Genomic DNA, 24,706 nt, shown 5'->3' on the forward strand with positions numbered 1-24,706 from the left:
ATTCCTTGCCTTTTCCCGCCCCCTCTCCAGAGTCTGGACACCACCTGTGAGACTGTCACTCTGCCTGGGGATGTGGAGGGACTCCGTGCACAGTAGTTCTGGGGGTCTGCTGGTGCCACACTGCCGGGCTCTGGGCAGGGAGGAGGCCAGCACCTGCCCTCTGAGCAGCCACCTCCTTGCTCCTCCTTGTGGCCGCTCCCTCCTTCTCCCCTGTGGGGTCTAGTCTCAGTGTTCTGCCTGTGCTGCCCAGCTCCTGAGAGGCCCTCACAGGGGCTCCCAGGGCCACCTGGTGGTGGGCTCTGCCCCTGTGCCGGCCCGTCTGCGGTCGCCCCGCCCAACCAAGAGCACGGTGGTTGAGAGCCCCGCCGCCGTGAGTGGCCTCAGGGGTGAGATCTGCTGCACGGCTGTATCGCCTCACCCTCTGGCTTCTCACGTGCTTACCCTCTTCTTCTTCCAAACAGAAACGTCATCACTAGGCATGGCGATGTCCCATGTGCCGTCTGCCAGGCGGCGGGGCAGGCAGGCCCAGGTCCTCACCGAGTGCGGGAGCACAGGAATGGCTGTGTGTGCAGGACCCGTCCGGGGCAGCCACAGCGTGAGCTGCGACCCGGCACTCAGTGTGGCCGGATGGACGGCCTCCCCCGGACACACCACGTGGGCCGAGAGCTGAAGCGCGGGTCGGAGCTGCCGCTTTGTGGGGTGCAGGGGCAGGGGAGAGAGCCCCGTTCCAGGCAGAGGCAGCGGCAAGCGCAGGGGCCCCGAGGTGGGAGAGGACGCGCGTCTGCAGTAGGCAGGCAGCGTGGCCAGGCCTGACCCAGCTCCCGACCCAGGTGTTGGCAGCATCAGGGAGGCTGCCTCCTCTGAGTTGTGGAGCTGATGTCCTGAGAGGGGACAGTGCCACCTCTGCTGAGCCTGTTTTCTCCATGTGCCTTACACGCCTGAGGAAAGGCCCGGCGTAGGAGTGGGTAGGAGAAGATGCTGTCTCTGGGCGTTGTCTCTGGAGTGACAAGGATGCGTCACATGCTGAGGATGGTGTGGAGAGTGGTCCTGAGAGTACCGGTGACGGTGGAGATGGTGACAGTGGCCATGATGGTGCGAGGGTGGTGGTGACCGTGATGGTGACAGTGGTGATGGTGGGGACGTGGTGAGAGTGCTGGTGGTGACGGTTGTGATAGTGACGGTGGTGGTGATGGTGACGGTGGCGGTGGTGAGGGTGACAATGGTGATGGTGACATGGTGAGAGTGCTGGTGGTGGTGGTGATGGTGGTGGTGGTGATGGTGGTGATGGTGATGGTGATGGTGGTAATGGTGGTGATGGTGGTGATGGTGATGGTGGTGGTGGTGGTGGTGGTGGTGGTGGTGATGGTGGTGGTGGTGATGGTGGTGATGGTGATGGTGATGGTGGTAATGGTGGTGATGGTGGTGATGGTGATGGTGGTGGTGGTGGTGGTGGTGGTGGTGATGGCGGCGATGGTGGTGGTGGTGGTGATGGCGGCGATGGTGGTGGTGGTGATGATGGTGGTGGTGGTGGTGGTGGTGGTGGTGGTGGTTATGGTGGTGGTGATGGTGGTGATGGTGGTGGTGGTGATGGTGGCGGCGATGATGGTGGTGGTGGTGGCGGCGGCGGTGGTGGTGGTGATGGCGGCGATGGTGGTGGTGGTGATGGTGGTGGTGATGGTGGTGGTGGTGGTGATGATGGTGGTGGTGGTGGCGGCGATGGTGGTGGTGGTGGCGGCGGTGGTGGTGGTGGTGGTGGTGATGATGGTGGTGGTGGTGGTGGTGGTGATGGTGATGGTGGTGATGGTGGTGGTGATGGCGATGGTGGTGGTGGTGATGGTGGTGGTGGTGGTGGTGGTGGTGGTTGTGGTGGTGGTGGTTATGGTGGTAATGGTGGTTGGTGGTGGTGATGGTGGTGGTGGTGATGGTGGTAATGGTGATTGGTGGTGGTGGTGGTGGCGATGGTGGTGGTGGTGGTTGTGGTGGTGGTGGTGGTGACAGTGACAGTGTTGGTGATAATGGCGGGTGCAGTGGCAGGAGTTGGCATCTGTTGAGAGTCTGCCCTGTGACTGGTACCAGGACCGATCCTGCGTTTTCACATTACCCTGTGCTCTCAGCCTCTTCTGCTGGGGAGACTCTCAGTCCTGAGTCAGACAGGAGGGTCCAGGGTCAGTGAGGCTGTGTGATCTGCCCACTCCCACCCCTGGCAGACTCAGGCCGCCAGTCAGGGTCTTCCCTGCTGCAGAGACCCCCCGTGTGCACTGGACCACACCCCTCCTTCTCCTGCCAGGTATGTGTTTATCCAGCATGTGTCAGGCGTGGGCCAGCTCGAGCTGTGATGGTGACTGAGGCAGCTGTGGCCCTCTGTGCACAGAGTCGACAGCCTAGTGGGCGAGCAGCATAGGAGCTGTTCACTTTGGTGAGCACGGAGCCAGTAGCCTGGTGGGTAGCAGTGTAGAGGTTGCTCACTTTGGTAAGTTGAGAGAAGAAAAGTCTTTGATCCCTACTGGCTCTCAGGGTCCAGGTGCACAGCCTCCTGGATGGAGGCCCTTTAGGAGTGGAGCCCCAGTCTCGTGCCAGGCATAGTGGCTATGGCCCTTCCCCCTGGCCAGACCCCGCAGCACAAAAGCCCACATTCTCTTTGGTCTGTTAATGTTCCCCCAGCGGAAACTAGGGTTTTTCCAGTCCCTTGTGGCAAAGGATTATAAATCTTTTCCTGTTAAAGGGGAGCGAGTTTCTGAGGGTAGGAAGAAAGCCGTTGAAAACAAATTGGCAGCACTCCCCCCATCCTTTTGCTGATGGGGAAAGTGGTTAATTAGGTGATTTTTCTCTTCCCCTGACACGTGCAAATGAGGCTTCGTTAATAACTGCACTGTTACATAAATGATACGACTTTAACACCAACATCAAGTTGTCAGGCATGTCTGCAGAGCGGAGGTGGGGAGTGCTGGAGGCCCCTGCGCCCGTCCCGACAGGAGCCGTGCAGGAGCCGTCCCTCCAGTTGCTGGGACTTGGCTGTGGGCAGCGAGCTGTTCCCCTCCCACCCTCCCACCCCTTCAGGGCCAGCTTAATTATTTAGAATGGATCATAAAAACAGAATGAGCTGCCAAGATGAAGTGATGATTTGCGGCCAGGACCTGGGGCTCGGGTGGACGTGGCTCCCGCTCTCCCTGCTTGCTGTGTGCTGGCCTGGTGCAGCTGTTTCCAAGGACGCCTTCTGGTTTGCAGCCAGGGCCCAGGACACGGACGACATCTCTGCTCTCAGGCGTCAGGAAGGCCGCAGGTGGTGCAGGGCCTGCTCAGGGCCTGGCCTGCCAGGACAAGGCAGACGTGCCGGGCAGGCAGGCGGGTATGGTAAAGCAGAAGTGAAGTGGCAGTGCCACAGAGCAAGGCCTCAGCCTTGTAATGTCTGGAGTGCGGCACCCCCTCCAGGAAACAGATGCTTCGCGCTCAGAAGCGTCTGGCTGTGGCATGCTTCTTACTTTCTGTCAAAAGGCTCAAGGCCAAAAGGCCATGCTTTCTCTCATAGAGTTTCAAGAGTAAAGGAGAATGTGGAGATCTAGTCAGCTGGGATTCCTATCTCTGCTCAGAAACAGGCTGGGCTTTGAGACCTTTTCCTCCTCATTTTTCCTGCTGGTCTGCAGCAGAAAGTACTTGCAGCTGTCTGCGCTGGCCATCGTAAACCAGCGTGCACCTGTCTCTAAAACCGCGAAGGTTGCCTGGGATTTGCTTCTCTCCTGTGTCCTAATCCATCAACAGGTAGTTATTAAACACCCACGTCAGTTTGTCAGTTGAGACGGTTTTGGGCTTTGTGTGGCCGGGGGCGAGGTGTAAGGAATGACCTCTACCTGTAAGGAGTTCACAGCCAGCCCCTTGGCTTGAGCTGTGAGAAGAGTTTGAAAATCCACATGCCAGGTTAGCCCAGGTGACACCAGGAGCGTTCGTGCTGGTTCTTCTGAGCCGTGCCTGGGGCATTGAGGGCTGGGCTGGTGGCAGGTGACTCCTCACAGTCAGCAGCCAGTCCCACTGGGGATAGTTTCATGGCCAGGATGGCCTACCAGAGGCTCCTCCCTGCAGGGTTGAGAGCTCACGCCTGAGGACTGTTCACAGGAAGCCACGGCCCGGGTGCTTCCCGGGTCTCGGGTAGGAGTACCTCTTCTGAACCACGTCTAATGGGTTTTTTGAAGAGAAGAGGAATGAATCTCCCAGCGCCGGCTTCTGAGACTCGGCTGCCTCCCAGCCCGATGCGCTCACTTCCGTCCGCGCTCCCGCCTGGCCTCTGGGTGGCGGGTTGTTAGTACAGTAAAGATTGCTAGCTGTCTCTTTTGCAAATCTAAAATGAGATTTCATTTTTTTAAATAAAAAGAAAAAAGTGCTTGAACATTTGCAGCTGGGAGATAGCACAGATTAGAAACGTTACTTATCTCTGTTGCACAAAAGAAGGCAGAGAGAGAGGAATAAATTGCGGTTGAATGCTAACGAAGCCAAGGCAGCCAGGGCCGCGGGAGACGGCTCCGGTTGAGGAGCAGAGCGAGCCCCTGGCCCGCACCCTCAGCTGTGGGCGGGCGCTGGAGTGCACAGGGCAGGTGGGGCTGTGGGTCCAGGTGAGACAGGCTGTGGCTGCTGCACGTAACACCCGGGCCTCGGGGGATGCTCCTTCCCGGACCATGCGAGGCTGTGCTGCCGGCCGTGCTGCCGACGCGCCCAGGAACACGAGGGCTCCCGGGGCCGTGCTGCTGCCGCGCTCAGGAACACGAGGGCTCCCGGGAGCCTCAGTGAAGTCTGCCCTCTTCAGCCACGTGCACTGGGGTCGCTTGTGTTTCTGTCACCCTTGCCACCCATCCTGTCAGGAGGCCTCCATGATCATGCCAGGGTGCCCTCCATCCCCAAACATTTCAGCACTTTCTGTTGTTTCCTCTTTAAGAACTGCCATGCCTGCCTTCTTGGCTTAGCAAATTCCAGCTCAGCCTTTGAGGTCCAGTGTGAGCAGCATCTTTTCTGACCCCTTTATGTGGCCCTCCAGGCGCTTTCCTTCTGTTTCTCCGTTTCCCCTTGGTCCTTCTTCTTGGGCCTACTTCCGGGCCTACAGCAGGCCTTAGGTGCATGATGCTTGGCGTGTGGTGTGAGCCCTGTGGTATGTAGATCTTCTCATCACCTCTGACTCATGCCGGGCAGCCGCCGGATGTGGTAGCGCGCTCCCATGGGCCTCCTGGAGCAGTGGCAGCAGGTGACGCCTGCTTGTCCTGTGTCCTCCGTGACCAGGGCTGTGCTGGATGGACATGTCTGCAGCGCTGTGCCCCCTGCCCATTTGTTTGAGGGGGGCCGTCCTTAGCGTAGCCTTCCTGACTCGTCAGCCAGGTAAGACCATGCACACAATGGCTTGGGTGACTGCTGCCACGTACGGCACGGTTCCGTGGGACCCACCCCAGGCAGCAGGGCAGAGGGACCCTGGCGTTTGGGTCTTTGCGGTGAGTAGGAGGGACTCCTGCCCACTTGTGTCTGATTGTCACAGGTTTAGGGCCCGAGGTCTCTTCCTGTCTGGACTAAGCACCTGGGCCACCGTGGCCATGTGCTGTGCAGGCCTCATCTGTGGACGGAGGATGTTTGCCGTGGGCCTTCTGCGCGGAGGCCTGGTGTGTGACTGACGCCCTGGCACCACGGGGCTTTGACAGAGGTCGGTGCTGTGCAGTCAGCCCCAGCCCTGGGGCCTCAAAGACTCGAGGTTATTTTGAGTCCTCCAAAGCAAGGTGATTCTGAGTGTGTCTTCAGAGTCTGAAGTCGCAGGCAGTCCTCACTGGTGCCCTCTGTGCCCCGAGAAGACAGAGCTTTGTGGCATGGGGCTGCCACGTGAGTGGTTCCGCTGCCTTCCTCCTGCTGGAGGTGAAGCTTCCTCTTGGTTCCGTCTTACTTTGATCCAGTGCGACACTGCCCTGCTGAGCGTGCCCTCCCCGCTGGTGTGGGAGGCCTGAGCGCAGAAGCCTGTGCGGCTGCACCCCTCCTGCTCGCCTGGCCTCACCCCTTGCTGAGGGACGCCGCCCAGGCATGAGCCTCAGAATGGGCTGAGCCTCGATGTGGGCACTGCTCGCAGGGGTCCCAGACGCCTCCTGCAGCCTCAAGGCCTCACTGTCTCCCTTCCCCACTGGGCGCCACCCCTGCTGGTCTGGGCAGCCCCTGCTGCTGTGTGTGTCTCTCGCCTCATCCCCTGTGCCAGGGGCGTGCCCTGCTGCACCTCCAGAGGCCTGGTGCCCATGGATAGTCGGCCGCGGCTGTGGGTGTCTGCGTCCCCTGCTGCCTGGGTTCTCACCCTCACAGCTTCTTTAGGTGTGAGGAGCCCTTTCTCATTCACTGCCTGGCTCCCTGCTCAGGTTCCTCGGCATTCTCTGTGAGGAAGGTGGCCTCGCTGCTTTCTCAGTGGTGTGGGCTGAGATGAATTGGAGCAGTCGCCTGTCTGGGGCCCGGGCAGAGTGAGACCCCCTCCCTAGGTGTCCCGGCTCTGGCCCCGCGTCCTCACCTCCTGCCCTGTGTTGCTTTGGACTTCGGGGTGATTTAGAGTCCCGTCCACTTGGTCTCGGCTAAGGAGGCCTTAGTGGTCATCTCCTCTTGTGTGTCCCGGAAACAAGGAAGTTGAGGCCTGAGTGGGGTGAGCGCATGCCTGGGTGCCTTGAGGTGGGCTGGAGTGTGGTGGAGCTGGGAGCCTGGAGGCTGCCCCCTTTCCCCTTCCACGTCTCCCACCTTGCAGCTGGCATGGCGGACACCCATGGTGCATTTATCATAACCATGTCGACTGTGGTCCGTTGCCTGCTTTCTGTGCCCGGCAGGGTCCCTGGGTGCGGTGTCATTCCCGGCAGTCCTGGAGGGAGCCCGCCTGTGGATGGCAACCTGGAGGGGCAGAGGCAGAGCCGCTGGCCGGGGTTACTGGCAGCATCCTCTGCTGTTGGGCTGTGCCGTGGGTCTGGGCCCCCGGCCTCTGCTGAGTCTGTCCGGCTGTGCCGTGAGTCTGGGCCCCCAGCCTCTGCTGGGCCTGTCGGGCTGTGCCGTGGGTCTGGGCCCCCAGCCTCTGCTGGCCGGGATGATGGTGGTGGGGCAGCTGCAGCCTGTCCGCCCCCTTGTATCTGTGGTTGGGCCTCGTGAAGGGGCCTGAGGTGACGAGTGTGCCTGAGACACGTGTAGGAAGGTTCTCTGCGCTGAGTCTGGCCTCAGTCCTCTGGTCCTCTGCCGAGGAGCTACAGGGTCTCACTGTAGCGGTGAAAGCTGTCCTTGACGTCTTCAATTCAGATGCCCCTTGGAGAGCTATTCAGTACCCATCCTGCCCTGCCCGCTGCACATACAGACTAAAATAGAAGGGTCCCCTGGTCCCATGTAGGCAGCTAACAAATGCAAAACTGTGGAAAAGCAGCGTAGGAAGAGACCCGGCTTTTGAGAGCGAAAGCCGAGTCCATGTTGAGGTTCGGCAGGATCGTGTGTGCCCAAAGCCGGATTGCAGGCGTGAGCCCTCCCGCCCCCAGGTGTGTGCAGACACAGAGGGTCAGCGCCACAACTCTTTGTGCCGGAGGACTGGGTCTTTGTGTGCCTTCTCCCTGGGAGCACCGGGCCCTTTCCTCCTGGGAGCCCTTGTGGCCGATGAGGACGACTTTGTGGCTGGCAAGTGTCCTGGAGGCTGGTCCCTCAGGACCCACCCTGTCCTCATCTGGAATTCACCTTTCTCCTGAGCACAGCCTGTGTGGCGTTGTGTGCTCCGATGGCCTTAGCCACAGGCCGTCTTGGCCACTGGCCCTTGCTTTCTCCCGTTTGTGGGCTGCAAGCTGTCGTTCCATGACTGAGTCCTGATCAGGCTTGGGGGAGCCAGATTCTAACGAACCTGAGGCCCTCACGAGGGACCCCGTCTCTCCTGCCGTGTCTCCTCACGGACCTGCTCTCTCCTCCTTCCTTCCACAGTAGCAAATCTCCACCGAGGGAGACGCCTCGCCTCTCTCCTTCAGGCACCCCCACCCACCCTGGGGCTGCTGGCACGTGTGCCTGGATGCGCTCTGCCCTTCCCCTTAGAGAACGCTGGGGCGTCTGGCCTGCACCCGCGGCTGTCCCTCTTGTCCTTGCACTGCTGTCCTCACGGCTTCCCTGCGTTGGCCCCGCCGGCTGAGCCTTGTGCACTTGCGTGTCCCTGTACCCCTCTCGCAGCAGGCAGGTGATGACAGCGGCTCAGGGAGGAAGTGTCGCCTCACCCTGCCCAGCATTGCTGCTGCCCGCCTCGCCTCCGTGCATTTTCTGTTTAGCGACGGCCGCAGCACTCGCTCGTGTCTCCCTTCTGGTTACGCTGCCCTTCTCTTTAACAGCGACCGCGGCTGCAGCACTGCCTACCTCTGTTTGCAGCCTGGGAGCTACGCTGACCCACTCAGGCTGCTTTGTATCTCTTCTGCTATTTGAAGTGAAGGGTATGTGGAAAAAGGGGTGTGTGCTTGGCCTTTTTTTTTTTTTTTAATCTTTCCAAAAACATTTTATTTTAAAATATTTTTTGCAGGCCAGGCACCATGGCTCAAGCCTGTAATCCTAGCACTTTGGGAGGCTGAGGTGGGTGGATCACGAGGTCAGGAGACCGAGACCATCCTGGCTAACATGGTGAAACCCTGTCTCTACTAAAAATACAAAAAAAAAACAACAACAAAAAAAACAAAAAACGGCCTGGCGCGGTGGTGGACACCTGTAGTCCCAGCTGCTTGGGAGGCTGAGGCTGGAGAATGGCGTGAACCTGGGAGGTGGAGCTTGGTGGAGCTTGCAGTGAGCCGAGATTGCACCATTGCACTCCACTCTGGGCAACAGAGTGAGACTCCGCCTCAAAAAAACATATATATATATAAAAAAATATATATATTTTTACTATTTAATGATTTTTCAGTTTGAAACACTTCATTTTCTTCACGTTTTACTGAAGTGCAGTGTATGCAGTATATGTAGAGACCTGCACAAATTATCTGTGAACACACCATCACCAGCACCAGGTCAGGAAACAGTGTGATCAGCCCAGAGTCCCTCCTGCCCCCCGCCCGCCTTCCTGTTCCTGGAAACTCCCCCCCAGTTCCCATCGCCCTGGGTTACCTTTGCCATGTTTGGTCTCTGTGTGGATGGGTCATGTGGTTTCGTTGTCGGAGTCCTCACCCCTTGCTGCTTTGCATCTGTGAGCTGTGCTCCTGCCCCAGAGCCTTCTCACCTGCCAGCCCCGCTTCTGCCCCAGAGCCTTCTCACCTGTCAGCCCCGCTCCTGCCCCAGAGCCTTCTCACCTGCCAGCCCCACTTCTGCCCCAGAGCCTTCTCACCTGTCAGCCCTGCTCCTGCCCCAGAGCCTTCTCACCTGTCAGCCCCGCTCCTGCCCCAGAGCCTTCTCACCTGCCAGCCCCGCTTCTGCCCCCAGAGCCTTCTCACCTGTCAGCCCCGCTCCTACCCCAGGGCCTTCGCACCTGCCAGCCCCACTCCTGCCCCAGGGCCTTCTCACCTGCCAGCCCCACTCCTGCCCCAGGGCCTTTGCACCTGCCGGCCCCACTCCTGCCCCAGGGCCTTCTCACCTGTCAGCCCCGCTCCTGCCCCAGGGCCTTCTCACCTGTCAGCCCCGCTCCTGCCCCTGGGGCCTTCTCACCTGCCAGCCCTGCTCCTGCCCCAGAGCCTTCTCACCTGTCAGCCCCGCTCCTGCCCCAGTGCCTTCTCACCTGCCAGCACTGCTTCAGCTCCAGTGCCTTGTCACCTGCCAGCCCCGCTCCTGCCCCAGGGCCTTTGCACTGGCCGGTCCTCTTTCTGGCACCCTCTCTGGATAGCAGCAGCCTTCCTAACTTTCCTTCCTGTCTTTCATAACTGTTACCTCCTTGTGGGCCTTCTCTGCCCACCTGTGAAACAGACTGTCTATTCCCTGTCTCGCTGTCTTGTGTCACTTTTCCCCGTCGAGCACATTATAGACTTTGGTTTTGTGTCTTATTTCTCATTCCTCTTGTCACTTGAAGGACAGCACCTCCTCAGCAGTGTTGTGAATAGGTTCCAACACACAAGGGTGCTCAGGCGTCCTCTGTCAAGAGTGTGGGCGAGTGAGGGTCCCATTCCCGATGTGAGAGCTGTGGATTCTGCATCCAGAGGGAGTGCTGGCTGCTGGGAGCCCTTCAGGGACACACTCCTCCACATTGACCGCGGGTGGGTCCCTGCTCAGCCTCCTGGGAGGGCTGCTCCTTGTGGCTGGCATTGCGGCCACCTGTCTCCAGCAGCTCAGCAAGGACTGTGTGTTTGCTCATGGCTGGCTGTGTGCTCCCAGTGGGCTCCTCCATCCCCGGCGCTGTCCTCCCTGGCCTCTGCCTTCCTTGGCCTTGTGAGCTGCACAGACGACCGTCTGCGCCCGCGTGGCCTGAGAGCTCTGTGTGCACGCTATGGCTCTGTGGGTCCTGTCCTCTCCCTGCCTTGCTGTCCTGGGTTCGGGAGCAGCTTCTGGGGGTTCCGACTGCTGACCTGACATCGTCACCTGAGCCTTTTTAGCTGACGGAGCCTCTCCTTGGCTGCTGCCCCGTGCCCCACAGTGGCTTTGTCTGCGTTCCTGGGTTCTGCATTCCGTGCTCCTCTGGCTGACGGAGCACAGCTGCGGACTCCCGTGCGTGGCCCAGCCAGTGCCACTGTGTCTCATGGGGTGGATGAGACGGAGCTGTCTTGGGGGCCAATTCCTCTTCCAGGTTCAGCGTATCTGCTTTCCCCACATTCTGTGAGCTGTGTTCCCACACCTGGAAGGAAGGAGGAGGAGAGCGAAGGGGATGTCAGCATTTTATTTGAATTCCTTTCTGAGTCTGATTACAAAAGCAACCCACTTTGAGAACACTCGACCATGTGGAGGAGACAGCAAAGCTGAGAAGAAAGGTTTCCCGTCGTGCCTCTGCCAGGGAAAGCTGCTGTGACTGTTGGCCAAGATCCTTCCTGGCGTTTTTATATACACGGAATGTGTTTTTCTAACAGGGTTTTAGGAGAAAATAGTGTATGCACTATTTGCTGAGTCATCCTGTTTTGTTTAATCTTTGGTGAACATTTTCCATGTTACATATTCTTTTAAAACATAACTTTTTGGCTATGTACTGTCCTCCCTCTGAATACTTTTTTTTTGATGTGGAGTCTCACTCTGTTGCCCAGGCTGGAGTGCAGTGGTGCCCAGGCTCCAAGGGATGATGGAGACGCTGCATCTGTGGTTCCTTCCCCACCTGTAGCTCCAGTCCAGCCACGACACACGCCCAACCCTCCTGGGGGCCTGCCTGGGCCAGTCCTGCTCAGAACTGTCAAGTCCATGAGAAATAAGGAAAGGCTGACAAATGAGAGGAGCCTCAGGAGGCGTGGCAACTAATGGCACCCGGACCCAACCCTGGGAAGGAACAAGGACACTTAGAGGCACACTGGTGCTGTCCAGGCAGCATCCCAGGTCCGTTGGGGACACCGTTCCAGCGCTTGCAGTGGGAGGCTGGGTTCCTGGGAACTTGCTGTACTGTCTTGACAACTTTTCTGTCCACCTAGTCATTCCAAAATCAAAACAAAGTTTACTTTGAAAACCCCTGAGGTAAGGATCCTTGGGAGGTTTTAAAGTGTTCAGGACGCTTGCCTGAGTTCCCCAAACAAGCGACTGCAGAACCAGATTCACCTGGCAGTGGAGCCGGCCCTCCCCGAGCACCCGTGACTCTGTGGACCTGCTTTGTCTTCTCCTGGCCTGCTCCTCCCTCACCTCCACCTGAGAACCCCAGGATGGTGCCTGCTCGGTGCCAGCTTTCCAGGCCCCTGACCGACCGTTGGGATGTGTTTGGAGAGGAGTCCCTGGCAGTGAATGACTTCTTCCTAGTGAAGTTAAACACGGTCGTGCCATTCCTGACAAGGGAACCTGCCCGTTTCCTGTCACTCTTCCTTGTCCACGTGCCCCCAAAGCTTTTGTCGCACAGCTGGTAGCAAACCACCATCACTAGGGTTGGTGTTCCCGGTCCCTTGGGAGTGGCCGTTGGGCCTGGCTAGGGCTCCTTCTGCAGCGAGAAGGGTCTGGGGAAAGCGGCCCCTCAGCCCGCTCTGATCTCATGGCAGGCATGTGCGAGCCTGGCCTGAAGCCTGGCCTTCAAGGTGGATATCAGAACAGCGTGATTATCGAACACCTTGTTTTGGAAGCCCATTCCTTTAGGAGGCGTGCACTTGGAAGTGTGATTAAACACGATGCACGTGATGGGGTGGGCGTGTGGGGTGGGCCCTGGGGGACAGGCGTTGGACGTGTGATTAAACACGATGCACGTGATGGGGTGGGCGTGTGGGGTGGGGCCTGGGGACAGGCGTTGGACGTGTGATTAAACACGATGCACGTGATGGGGTGGGCGTGTGGGGTGGGCACTGGGGACAGGCGTTGGCCGTGTGATTAAACACGATGCACGTGATGGGGTGGGCGTGTGCGGTGGGCACTGGGGACAGGCGTTGGCCGTGTGATTAAACACGATGCACGTGATGGGGTGGGCGTGTGGGGTGGGCACTGGGGACAGGCGTTGGACGTGTGATTAAACACGATGCACGTGATGGGGTGGGCGTGTGGGGTGGGCACTGGGGACAGGCGTTGGACGTGTGATTAAACACGATGCACGTGATGGGGTGGGCGTGTGGGGTGGGCCCTGGGGGACAGGCGTTGGATGTGTGATTAAACACGATGCACGTGATGGGGTGGGCGTGTGCGGTGGGCACTGGGGACAGGCGTTGGCCGTGTGATTAAACACGATGCACGTGATGGGGTGGGCGTGTGCGGTGGGCGCTGGGGACAGGCGTTGGCCGTGTGATTAAACACGATGCACGTGATGGGGTGGGCGTGTGGGGTGGGCACTGGGGGACAGGCGTTGGCCGTGTGATTAAACACGATGCACGTGATGGGGTGGGCGTGTGGGGTGGGCTCCAGGGATGGGTATTGGACGTGTGATTAAACACGATGCACGTGATGGGGTGGGCGTGTGGGGTGGGCTCCAGGGACTGGTATTGGGGCTCATTTGCTTTCCCTGTGTATTGGTCTGTTTTCGTGCTGCTGATACGTACCTGAAACTGGGAATACAAAAAGGTTTAATTGAACTTACGGTTCCTCATGGCTGTGGAGGGCTCCGAATCATGGTGGGAGGCAAAAGGCTCTTCTTACATGGTGGTAGCAAGAGAAAATGAGGAAGAAGCAAAAGTGGGAACCCTGGATAAACCCATCCGATCTCGTGAGACTTACTCACTGTCACGAGAATAGCATGGGAAAGACGGGCCCCCGTGATTCAGTTACCCACCCCCCCCCCCCCCCGGGTCCCTCCCACAACGTGTGGGAATGCTGGGAGATGCAATTCCAGTTGAGATTTCTGTGGGAACGCAGCCAAACGATATCACCTTGGCTCTGGCCTCCACTGTGCCTGAGACTGGCCAAGAGAGCTGTGTCCCCATGACTGCCTTCTCCTTGCCCATTTGCGCGGTCTCAAGGAAGCTGCACAGCAGGGCCCGAGTCGGCCATGTGAGCCGCTCTCCCTGTCGAAGCACACCCATCCCTGCGTGCTTTGACCTGAACTTGGTGACCTTCAGGCCGTCATGGAGTGAGGCAGAATGAATAGCCTGTCCTGGCTCTCTCGCTGCCCTGCCTAGCACATGGCAGCCACTGGGTGAGGTACCTGCATGTGTGGGTTGGAGGCCTTCTGCAGGCACAGCCCCCACCATGGGCCTGGCAGCTCGTGTGGGAGGCGTGCGGGTTGGTGACAGAGGGTGACCGTCAGCCCTGTGAACCTTAACAACTCCTCTGTGGACCCTGGACTTGGCTTCACTGCAGGTGAGAATCTGGTGTATGCTTTGGGGCACCCAGGGAATGGCGCTGAGGATATCTAGGTTGTACTTGAGAGATGGCCCCGGCTCTGTCAGTGTCCTTCCTTCAGGCTGAAGGGCCGCCTGGAGTGTGATAGATGGCACTCCCTCCACCCGTCCACTTGCTGCGTCTCGCTCTTGGCTACCGCCGAGTGCTGGGAGTGCCCCAGGCTGTGCCACCGTCCTGTTCTCCCAGCCCTCGCGGGGAGATGGGTGTGCACGTGCAGCGGCGGCCGCTCCAGAGCTGTCATGGAGGCACCTGAGGCTGGGGCGGTGCTCCCTGGAGGCGAGGGGGGACCTCTCTGGGGTTCAGTGGAGCTCAGACTGCCACGGCGGGGCGGGACGGGACGGGGCGGGGGCTGTGGTGGGAATAGGTGGCTCAGTGTGGGGCAGAATGTTGGAGGGCTGGCTCCGACACAGGGAACCAGGGTAGCAGGAGACTGCCGTGCTGGTAACCAGATTGCGTGGCATGTGATGGGGGGCCTGGATTGTGTTCCAGCAACAGGCCCGTCAGCAGATTTCAGGCAGGCGTGTGAGGAGGTGTGATGTGTGATCCGAGATTGCTTTGCTGCCCGGCCTCATCCGCTGTTCCATGGCCATGCATGCGGGCCCTTGTATTTCCACTCAGCCTGTGCGGGTGCTTTGTGTGTGGGCTTTTAAAGGGAGAAGTCAGTGCGGTCCAAGTCCCAGTCATCTTCTCTTAACTCTCCTGGAGCCGCAAGCCTCGATCTGCTGGGAAACGGGTCCAGTTAGCTGTGAAAGGGGAAGTGGCAGCTTTGCCGAGTTTCACTGGATCTTCTCACAGGCACTGGATGTTGGATTCTCATTCCTCTCCCCACACACTGCTGTGCTTTTCCCTTTAGCTGCCAGCGCCGTGCTGTCTTGGATCTAAGGGGCGCCTACAGTGTTCAGTGAAGCTGTTCTCTGTGGACAGGCAGGATCTCTCTAAACATGCAGTTGGCGCCAACTTTCTTTCAGCTCCCTGCTCCGGGCCGTGGGATGTCATTCCTTCTACAACAAAGAGGATCCTGTCTCTTCCAAGCACCACGGTTCCTTTGCGATCAGCACGGTCACAAGAGGCCAGCCCGGCCGGGCCCGGGTCAGGGGAGCTGTGCAGCCTGTGGTGTGGAAGCTGCCTTCAACAGTTGTCTTCCGTTTGGGCGTCTCCGTTTCCTGATGATGATGATGATTGAGACAGAGTATTACCCTGTTGCCCAGGCTGGGGTGCAATGGCGCCATCTCGGCTCACTGCGACCTCTGCTTCCCGGGTTCAAGCGACTCTCCTGCCTCAGCCTCCCGAGTAGCTGGGATTACAGGCGTGCGCCACCACGCCTGGCTAATTTTTGTATTTTTAGTAGAGATGGGGTTTTGCCATGTTGGTTAGGCTGGTCTCGAACTCCTGACCTCAAGTGATCTGCCCACCTCGGCCTCCCACAGTGCTGGAGTTGCAGGCGAGAGCCACTGCACCTGGTCCATTTCCTAATTGTTTATTGGTAGTAAAATTCCCTTTGAGGTGTGTGGCTCTGTGGGTGTTGACAGATGCACCGAGCGTCCCCCACCACAGCCGTGATTCAGCCATCACCCTAAAAGTTTCTCTTGCCTCCCCTCGGTCACAACGCTCTTCTGCTGCCGCCAGCAGCCATATGGGTACGTTTTTACAGAGAAGAGCTTCCGTGAGGTTGGAAACCTGGTTTCTCCATGCATGACCAGCACCTCCTCCCTGCTCTCCTCAAAGTCATGTTGCTTTTTCTTGTCTTAAAACTTTTTCCTGAACTCAACTTGTAACTCTCAGGATTCCTGGCCACATCTCCCCTGTCTTCCTGGCACGTGATTTCTCTGCCACCCTTGCTTTCAGTCACAGAAGGTAAGAGCAATTGTGCCAGGCCCGGTGGCTCATGCCTGTTATCCCAGCATTTTGGGAGGCCGAGGCCGGTGGATCACCTGAGGTCAGGAGTTCGAGACCAGCCTTGCCAACATGGTGAAAGCCCGTCTCTACTGAAAATACAAAAAAATTTAGCCGGGTGTGGTGGCGGGCACCTGTAATCCCGGCTACTCTGGAGGCTGAGGCAGGAGAATCGCTTGAACCTGGGAAGCGGAGGGTGCAGTGAGCCGAGATCGTGCCACTGCACTCCAGCCTGGGGGACAAGAGCGAGACTTTGTCTCAAAAAAGAAAAATAAATTAAAAAAATTTTTAAAAAAAGAAAAGCAATTGTGGCCAGCCCGTCTGTCTCCCTGCCTTCGGCATTTACAGCTCTCTCATGGGCAGAGGCCGTGTGTGGCTCCGTCCCTAGCCGGCTGTGCTGCCTCTGTCGTGCGCCTTGGCACTAACTGACTGACCTGTCTGGAGCCTCCAATTAAAGGTCACTGGCAGCACTTCGCCTAATTACCATGCCGTAAGGACTTCGCTGGTTTTGTGGCTGTGGTGTGAGCGAGGGCGTGCCAGTGCTTTAGTGATGCTTTACCCAGTGCTGAGTTGTTGAGCTGCACCTTCCTTTGGATGGGATGCATTTGGGGAGGAGGAGGGAGAATCTGAGCTTCTTCCCTACTGGGCATCTTTGTCCTCACTGGGCCTGTGGGGAGTGAGGAGCTCGTCCTTAGGAGCTCCTTGGGGCTGCTGGCCGGGAGGGAGGGAGGGAGGTGACGGGTCTTGCCATCCTACCCCGCAGCGTGGAGTCTCCCGGGCAGGGTGGGATTGCCGTGGGGAGGTGGAGCTGCACACGGAGGTGACGGGTCTCACCATCCTCCAGACCTTCATACACGCCTAGTGGGCCTGTGAAGTTGGCGAGAGTGGGTGGTCGGTGCCCTCGTATGCACCTGGTGGTCCTGTGAAGCTGCATCTACCGTGAGTGTCCAGTGGGTCTTCAAAGGTTGGGCGGTCACTGGATGACCCAGCAACTTCCCTTCTAAGTGCGCACCCAAGAGAATCGCTAACGTGTTTGCACGAACACTCGTGTCGTCGTTCATAGCAGCATTGCTCATAGTAGCCACATAGCAGCTGTGACTAGACACAACGTGGCTGTCCACCCATCGAGGAGCTGTTGAGCCGTGAGAGACAGAGCGCTGATGTGTGCTGCAGCATGGACTGACCTTGAAGATGTGATGCCAAGTGAATTCAACAGTATGAAAGGCCACCACCTTTATGATGACATTAATATGAAGCACCCAGAATAGGCAAAGTCTTGAACTCAAAGCAGGACATTCCTGAGACACTGCCATGGCCTCATGTTCTCACTGTGGGCAGAAATATCAGAGTGGCCACTGCCCGGGGAGAACCAGTTGGCCGGGAGGCAATGGCAGCCGCAAGCAGGGATAGCTACATGCGCTGTTCTCCTGGGGTGTGTGTTCTGCATGGCTGTGCGGCGGGAGACAGACCACACGGTGGGGCGGGAGCGTGGAGAAGGTCCAGCGGCTCATTAGCAGGCACTGTTACTTGCTGTGTTACACTTGTCTTTTGTTAACCTTTTCTACCTTTGAGCGTCTTTGAGGGCAGTCACCATTGTGTCTGCTTTGCCTGGAATGGTGGATGATACACAGTGGGTGCTTGAGGTGAGTGTGGAGTTACGGTTCTGTGAGACCTGTGGCTAGCATGCGAGCTGCAGTAATGAACAGCGTAGTCAGTGTCAGGACTGAGCGAGACCGGCGTTGAATTCTTGCTCATCACTGACTGCTGGCCCTGTGACCTTCCGCAGGGTCTCTGATGTCCTCTCAGCCAGGCCACCTCGTCTGTAAAGGACGTGATAATAGTCGTTAGCTTGGGGTGGTGGGAAACATTAAACGTGATGACCTATGTTCAGGAAACGATGACGGCGATGATAAGGTCTCTTTTGCTCAGCATGTGGAGGGTTTCTTACTCTACAAGGCTGCCGAGTCGCAGGCCCTTCACCTGGAGGGTTGGGAGCACCCTCCTGCCCCATGCTTGGCCCTGTATTTGTCACGGCTCCTTCCTTTTTCTTCTACACATCCCAGGCCGGTTCCAGTGGCTCCCAGGGTTATCTGGGGCCGGACATCAGGACGTTCCAGGAGATGTTCAGAGGTGCGAGGCAAGTTCCACGGGAGGTTGTCCATCCAGGGCAGGGATCAAGCTGGTGGTAGACGACACATTGAGTGGTGTGCTGGCGGCTACAGTGGCCGCCACAGTAACTCAGGAGGCAGGTTTTCTGGGCTGGGACTCCACACTGAGCCGGGTTTCCTACTTCTGATCTGCTCTCCAGCAGGTAGGCCTGCCAGAGCCCGGGGACCCCCGTGAGCACGGGCACCCACTCCCTCGTCCCTAGCACGTCTGCATGGCCGCAGGGTCTTCTCTGGCATCACCCTGCCCGGGCAGTGCCACTGCAGACTCTGCCCCTTTGCAGCGCTCTGCTCCCAGCAAGTAAAGGTTGCAGCCTTTGGCCTTCCTTGCCTCGCGCTTCCCGTGGGTGTCTCCGTGGCGGATCCGGCCGTGCCTGTGGACAGACCCCTTCTGTCCCCCTGGACTTGGAGGAAATGAAGTCGGTATTCATCAGCACAGCAGAGCTTTATTTTTCTACACATACCCAGAAACTTCCACCATGTTTCCTGAATTCTTTTGACCCAAGTCTTCCAGACCCTGTGGAGTGTCCAGCGCACGCCCCTTCGGCAGTGCCACATCGGAATGCCTTTCGTGTGTCCAGAGGAAGCCACTGGTTAACTGATGGCGAGAAAGGGAATGGCGGCCCGGATGTGAGCGTTCTCCTCCTTCGAGCTGGGTGCCTGTGGAAAACCAGACCCTCACTGGGCGGGGATCGACACCCAGTCTCTGTCCCCGCTTCCCCAGTGCCTTCCTGCCCACACTCCTCGCCCCAGGTTCTGACCATGCTGGAATCACTGGGAGCATCCTGCAGCTGGTCCACAGGATGGGACCACTCAGAGTGGTCCACAGATGGGTCACTCAGAGTGACCAGCCAGGAGGTCCTGGAGATGGGAACGGGCGCGCCTGCAGTGTCAGGAACAGATCTGTTTCTTCCCACGTGCGTCTCCCTGAAGAACTGGTAGGAGGAAATGTTGGTCTTCTTGGTGCACAGCCTGCTGTAGGTCAGTGGCAGAGGCTGGATTTGAACCCAGGTCTCCCAGGTCTTGCTGGCATCTGATGCTACTGCCTCTTCCATTTTGGCCACAGGGGACACCGTGCAGTCTGTTACATCTGGAGTCTCCTGCCAGCCTGGCCTGCGCTGGCCTCCATCCACTGACCCACCTTGGAGGCCTCTCCCCTGCCCGGGTGCCGAGAGCCATGCCCCGAGCCTGGGGGCACTCACCCCGCACCTCCTCTCCGTGTTGTGTAAGCCAAGAAGTGCTCAGCGATTCCAACACGCAGTAACCCTGCCTTTTAAAGGTCACTCCTGTCTTTGTCAGTTCTTAAAGTTCAAGAGGAAATAAACTGCTTAGAGCTGGCATTTCTCAAGTCAAGTGTCAGCCCTCCAGGCCCCCCGCCCGGCGCGGAGGCAGCGAGGCTGTGAGTGAGCTGCCAGGTGACTCAGTGATGGGCGAGTGGGCGCCTCCCTCTCTCCAGCTCCTGCTAGAGAGGAATGAAAGGGAAACTAATAATTGCGAAAATCTCATTTTCTTCTTTCAGTTTTGTTATTCAGCATGGGGCATGCTGTGGAGATGTTTCTTTATTGGTCGAGTGACAGCGTTCAGAGGCTGTCAGCCCTGGTTACCCAGGACGTCACACGCGGGGAGGGACGTCTCTTCCTCCAGGGGCCCGTGCCACCCATTCCTGATTGACGAGCAGGGGAGCTCTCCCTGCAGCGGGAGAGACGGCAGAGGCCCCATGAAGGTGCCACACCTAACCGGGTATTGACTTCCGGTGCTTTGGGTCGAGGATGGCAAAATCAATGGGAAAATAAACAGGCCGAATGGGCTTCATTACCCAGGTAGCGCTGAAACAGCTAAAGTGGTCGTGTGGCGCGCAGGCGTGGGTGGAGGCTGGGCCGTGTGCAGGCGGCAGGCCTCTGCTTGGCGGGCTCTATCGATCGTCATGGGCGCTAGAGCCTCAGCTTCAGAGATGCTAATTGGGCTATCGGGTGATTCCAAAGAGAGACGCCACAGAGACCACTTTGTCTCTTCTCTTAACTGTTTGTCCAATTTGATACAAGCCTCAATTAAACAGGGTGTGTGAGCCCCTTAGTCCTCAGAGCTCCGTCTCCTCGGCCTGGTCCTTCCACTTGGCCTGCTGCCTCTCTCTGGAGTGCTGCACTCCCACACCAGACCCGGCGACGCCGGCCAGGGCCCAACTCCGTGCTCACGGCCCCGACTCACCGGCCATGTGGTGCTGAAGTCACAGCTCTGACAGCAGCTCCGCTGAGCTCCCCAGGCCCGGCTCCTTCCCTCCGGTCTCTCCCTCTGTGTCTCCCATCTCCCTCGCTGAGCTCCCCAGGCCTGGCTCCTTCCCTCCCATCTCTCCCTCTCTCTCCCTTCTCCCTCCTGCACTCTGTCTCACACACAGCCCCGTGGTCCCCACTCTCCTTCCCTTCCCTGCCTCCTTCCCTGGCTTTTCTGGTTTCCCGTGCAGCTGTCGCGGGACGTGCACACCCCCTCACACTCACACATGGCCTCCTGGTCCCCGTCCCCTCCTCTCCTGCCCCCCTTCCCTTTCTCTTGCATCTCCTGTGCAGGTGTTTCCCGGGAGCTTGTTCTCCGTTCTTTATTCTTCGCTCTCTGCTTTTCCTTCTTATGTAAGTTTTTGTGCTTTGACATCTTTTCTTGTCACTTCAGTGTGGCCAGACTTCAGAGTCTCTATCTTTGGCTCCAACCTCTCTCCTAATCTCTGTGATCAACTTTTCCTCTGCCCCTGGAAGCTGCCGCCTTGCTGTTATTGCTCCTGACCTTGGGGCCATGTCAGGTGTGCCCTGCTCTCTCCCCAGGGGTCCCGTGATCTCTGTTGGCCAATTGCATGAAGGCTCAGCTTCCCCACCCTGATGGCGGGTGTCTCTCCCGCTTTCCCACCAGCCGGGCCAGGCGGCCTTCTCCTCCCTAACCTGTGCTCCAGCTTCTTTCCCTCACACTTAGCTCCTGCACCCCCGCCCTGGCCTGGGCCATTGTGCTCTGCCAACCATGGGGGCTGGAACAGTGACGGTGGATCCCTGTGCAGAGGACAGAGCCTGGAAAAGACAAGTCCTGGGGCCTGCTGGCTGGGCAAGGGAGTGAAGGGGTGCGTGACGATGCCCTGGGCCGCAGTGGCATGGGAGAGCCCCCACCTCCTGTGTGGGGGGTTCTGGCCCGATGTGGGGATTTTCGGCAGGCCCCTGAGAGCCACAGTCCCTCTACAGGTTGGTTTCCTCCAGCTGAGATTTGTCCTGAGGTTTCCTGGGTCACATGAGGGCGTTCTGGAGATTGAAGAAGTGTTGGTGGAGCGGGACTGATAGGTGGATGCTGTGATTTTCGTTCCTTTACACGTCTGTTTGAGGGAACTTGATGGACTTTAGCTAGAACCTATGGTCCAGATGAGGAAGGAGCGAGGAGCCCCGTGTGGCAGTCCCTGGCCCCAAGCGGCTCCCTTTCCAGTGCCAGCCCAGAGTGCGCCCTGCCCTGGCCCCGGCCCAGCTTGTCTGTCCATGTCTTCTTTCCGAGCACCCTTCCCGCCGGCTCTGCCGTTCCCACCCCATGTCATCCCCAGTCCTGTCGCTGGTGCCTGGCCTCGCTCCCGGACCGTCACAGCAGCTCTCTCCTGGCTCTCCCTGGGCTCAGGTATCTTCTCGCCCTCCAGGAATGGGGAGCCAGGGAGAGGGGCACGGAGTCTGGACCTCGGGTGGCCAAGAGGCAGCTGAGGGTTAATGAGGCCAAGATGTCACGTCACAAAGTGCAGGCCACGTCCCCGCAGCATCGCCTGTGAGCCAGATTCCCTGGAATGCCCCTGTCCTCCAGCATCTGTGTCCGTAACCGAGAAATGAGGCGGAAATGTCTCCCTCCCTGTCAGGGATGTTCAGGGTGTGTTTGAAGACATGGCCGTTCCCCTCGCCCAACCACACACGTCTTCATTGGGAAAATCAGCCCCCCCCCCGCCTGTGAGCGCAGGGCTCTGTGCAGCTGACAGAGCTGCCGTGCGACCCGGGAGTTTCCAGCCGCCCAGGGATGGACTTGGCGTCAGAGCCCAGCGCCGTTCTTTGAGTCCTGCTCCCATCTGGAAACGAGGGTCCCCGGAATCCTGGGCTTCCTCCCAGAGGCCTGTGCCCGTGGGGGAGGCGCTCTGCACGTGAGGGTGGGTGGTTGTAGTCGGATTGTTGTTACTACTCTTTTTGCCGTGGAATTTGTGCATCTGCAGTGGCCGAGGCTAGGGGCTGGCAAAGGCTTGCTCTCCTGTTGGGGGGCATGGGGGGGTGTAGAAATGCAGTCACCTGGCCTCAGTGGGGTGGGAACTCATGTCTTTAGTTACCCATGCCAGCGTTTGTAAACCTCTGTGGTATAGGGTAGTGGTTGGTAACCTTTCTCTGTAAAGAGCCATACAGTAAATACTTCCGGCTTTTTGAGCCAGGGTCTCTGTCACAGGAAAGCAGCCGTAGGCCGTATGTCAACGAGCGGGTGTGGCTTTGTTCCAGGAAAACTTTCCTTACAAACATAGGTGGTGGGCTGTTTGCGGAGCAGCAGTGCAGAGAAAGCGCCCAGCGTCGAGGCTGGTCCACCTGCCTGCTGGCCATGTGGCCCCTTGGGGCTTCTGTCCTGCGTGTTAGGCGGGCAGGGAGCCAGTGCCGACTGGGCGGACGGATGCACGGATGGCCTCCTCCTCTCTGACCTCAGGAGGCGGTGGATGTCTCCAGGACACCTGCTGTGCCTCTCTGTGCCACTCCAGGCATTGGATTATCTTCTGTGTCTTCGCTTTTTTCTGAAAGTCGGAGCTGGAGGGCATGGAGCAGTTGTTCAGTAGGACCTGGGGAGGTGACTTGCCCCCTTGTCTCTCCCATTCTCATTTCCTAATCTCCAGCAGCCTGGGGTGGAAATGAATTTATGGTCTCCCTGCGACCACCCTTGCCAGGACTCCTCACCTGTCATTTGGAGGCAGCCCTCCCCAGGCGATTACAGGTTGGTAGCTGATCAGCTAAACTGGATTATTCATTATGGTCGGGAGTGAATTGAAATTGCAAAGGGCAATTTTCCTTCTCACATTTCAAGGTCAGATGAGAGTATTTGCAGTGTGGCCGCTGTTTATCTGGGAATGCAAATTGAATTTGGTGATTCCAATTGATGAGATGTTGGGAACAGAGCGCTCTTCAGAGGCCGAGTCAGGGAGGAGCGACCAGGAGGCCAGGCTGCAGCTTCAGAGCCTGCTCCCCTGGCCGTTCCTTTGATTGGTAATTATTTCAGCCTTTGCTCTTCTCATTCTCTGGTTTCATTTCCGCTGTTTGGATTTTTATATTTTTCAGAAAAATGTGTAATGACACTTGGAGGCATTTAAGATTGGAATTAGATGGCGTAAATAACAACAGCTGCGTGCCATGCTGAGCCTGACATCCTGGGGCACCAGGGAGGGGGGCGCCGTGCCCTCTTGGAAGCCCAGCCCCTTCCGAGTCTGCACCTGCCCACCAGGGAGGAGGGCCTGCCCCTGTCTTTCACCTGCAAGTGCCCACCTGTGCCACCCAGTGCGGCTGCCCGGCCCCAGCCTCATCACGGTGTGGGGGCTGAGCTGGCCATGCGGACTTGAACCCGAGTCCTCAGCGAGGCAAGCCACCGTGAGCCCCTTCCTCCTTGGGGACGTGGGGACTGGGGGCGGCACTGCTGCTCTCCTCCCAGATTCTGGTGGAGACTAAACGAGGTCATGTACCCAGGAGCGGGAAACTGCTCAGGAGGCTCGCCTCCGAGTTCACACACGGGAGGGGCCCTGGCTGCCAGCCTCCTCGGCTTTCTTTTTGGGTAGATGAGAAGCATGAACTCTGATCTGAGTCTCCAGCAGCTCCTGATCAGGGAGCCTCTCCCGGCTCCGCTGTGGAGGCCCTGTGAGCGCGGGGCAGGGGAGGAACTGGAACCTGTTGATGCTCTTGTGCTTCACGATGGATGCCCACGTCTGATCAAATCCTCCCCTGCCCATTAGCGGCGAGGGGCTCAGTGGCTTCAGTTCCATTCAAGAGGAAGGAGAAGGTCAGAGGTGGATGGAGTGCTCAGAGCCTCCAGACAGCGGGGTGCTGTGGGGGCTCCTGCGGGTACTTGGGACCCTCTCAACCCTGTGGGTCCCAGGGCCATGTTTCCCTGCATGTCTGCAGAGGCAGCTGTTAATTCCCATTCTCAGGAGGCTCCTCAGATACACAGGGAGCCTGTGTCTGCCATGCCGGCCTCCAGGCCGGATCTGAGGGCTTCAGTGGCAGAGACGGCCTCTCTCTCTGGTGAGTAGGGGCCCTTCCCCGGTGTTCCCTCTTGGCAAGGAGCGAATGTGGATGCCTGAACACGCACAGTGTTGCTTCTGCCCTGTCTGGGAACCTGGCCTTCCAGGAGAGTATTTTTGAAACCAGTTCATGCTCCGTCTAATACTTTGCCTCTGGATCTGGGCTGCTGTGAGGCTCCCTGAGGGGCGCCTGTGAACACAGCTCTGTGTACAGTTCTTGTGAAAGGAAGACGAGCACATGTGGTTTGGGAAGTTGTCCTGTCCAGCGATACCCTCTTTCAGAACCCGTGGTTGCTTCCAGAGCAGAGCAGGGCAGGCTGTCTGCTGGGGCTGGAACCTGTCGTCTGTTCCCTGCCAGTCTCCTGGGTGCCCGTCTCCTGCTCCCAAGCACCTGCTGCAGAACGGCACTGCTTTTTGCCTCGTGTGCCTGCTCCAGGCCACCAGCTATAGTTTGCTGCTCCCTGCTGGGCCGCACCCCTCCCGACCGCTGGCTCGGCCAAGCCCCTGCACTTGCTCTCTTCCTGAGAGACACGTGGAACGTGTCACC

General features: G+C 58.5%; 1 protein-coding gene across 11 annotated transcripts in view; it reads left to right on the top strand.

Moving 5' to 3' along the window:
• The window catches only part of MAD1L1 (mitotic arrest deficient 1 like 1), a 423,430-nt gene that overhangs the window by 136,634 nt on the left and 262,090 nt on the right, over positions 1 to 24,706 (top strand). For 2 of the 11 annotated variants that reach the window (XM_037995246.2, XM_073012881.1), the window contains exon 1: positions 5,204 to 5,355. The exons of the other annotated variants lie outside the window; for them this stretch is intronic. The gene's annotated coding sequence lies outside the window, so the exon portion shown is untranslated. Of the gene's footprint in view, positions 1 to 5,203; positions 5,356 to 24,706 lie in introns of those variants that run through there. 11 annotated transcript variants of the gene reach the window in all.

This window comes from Chlorocebus sabaeus, chromosome 28 (genome assembly GCF_047675955.1).
Source record: "Chlorocebus sabaeus isolate Y175 chromosome 28, mChlSab1.0.hap1, whole genome shotgun sequence".
NCBI classification, from domain to species: Eukaryota; Metazoa; Chordata; class Mammalia; order Primates; family Cercopithecidae; genus Chlorocebus; species Chlorocebus sabaeus.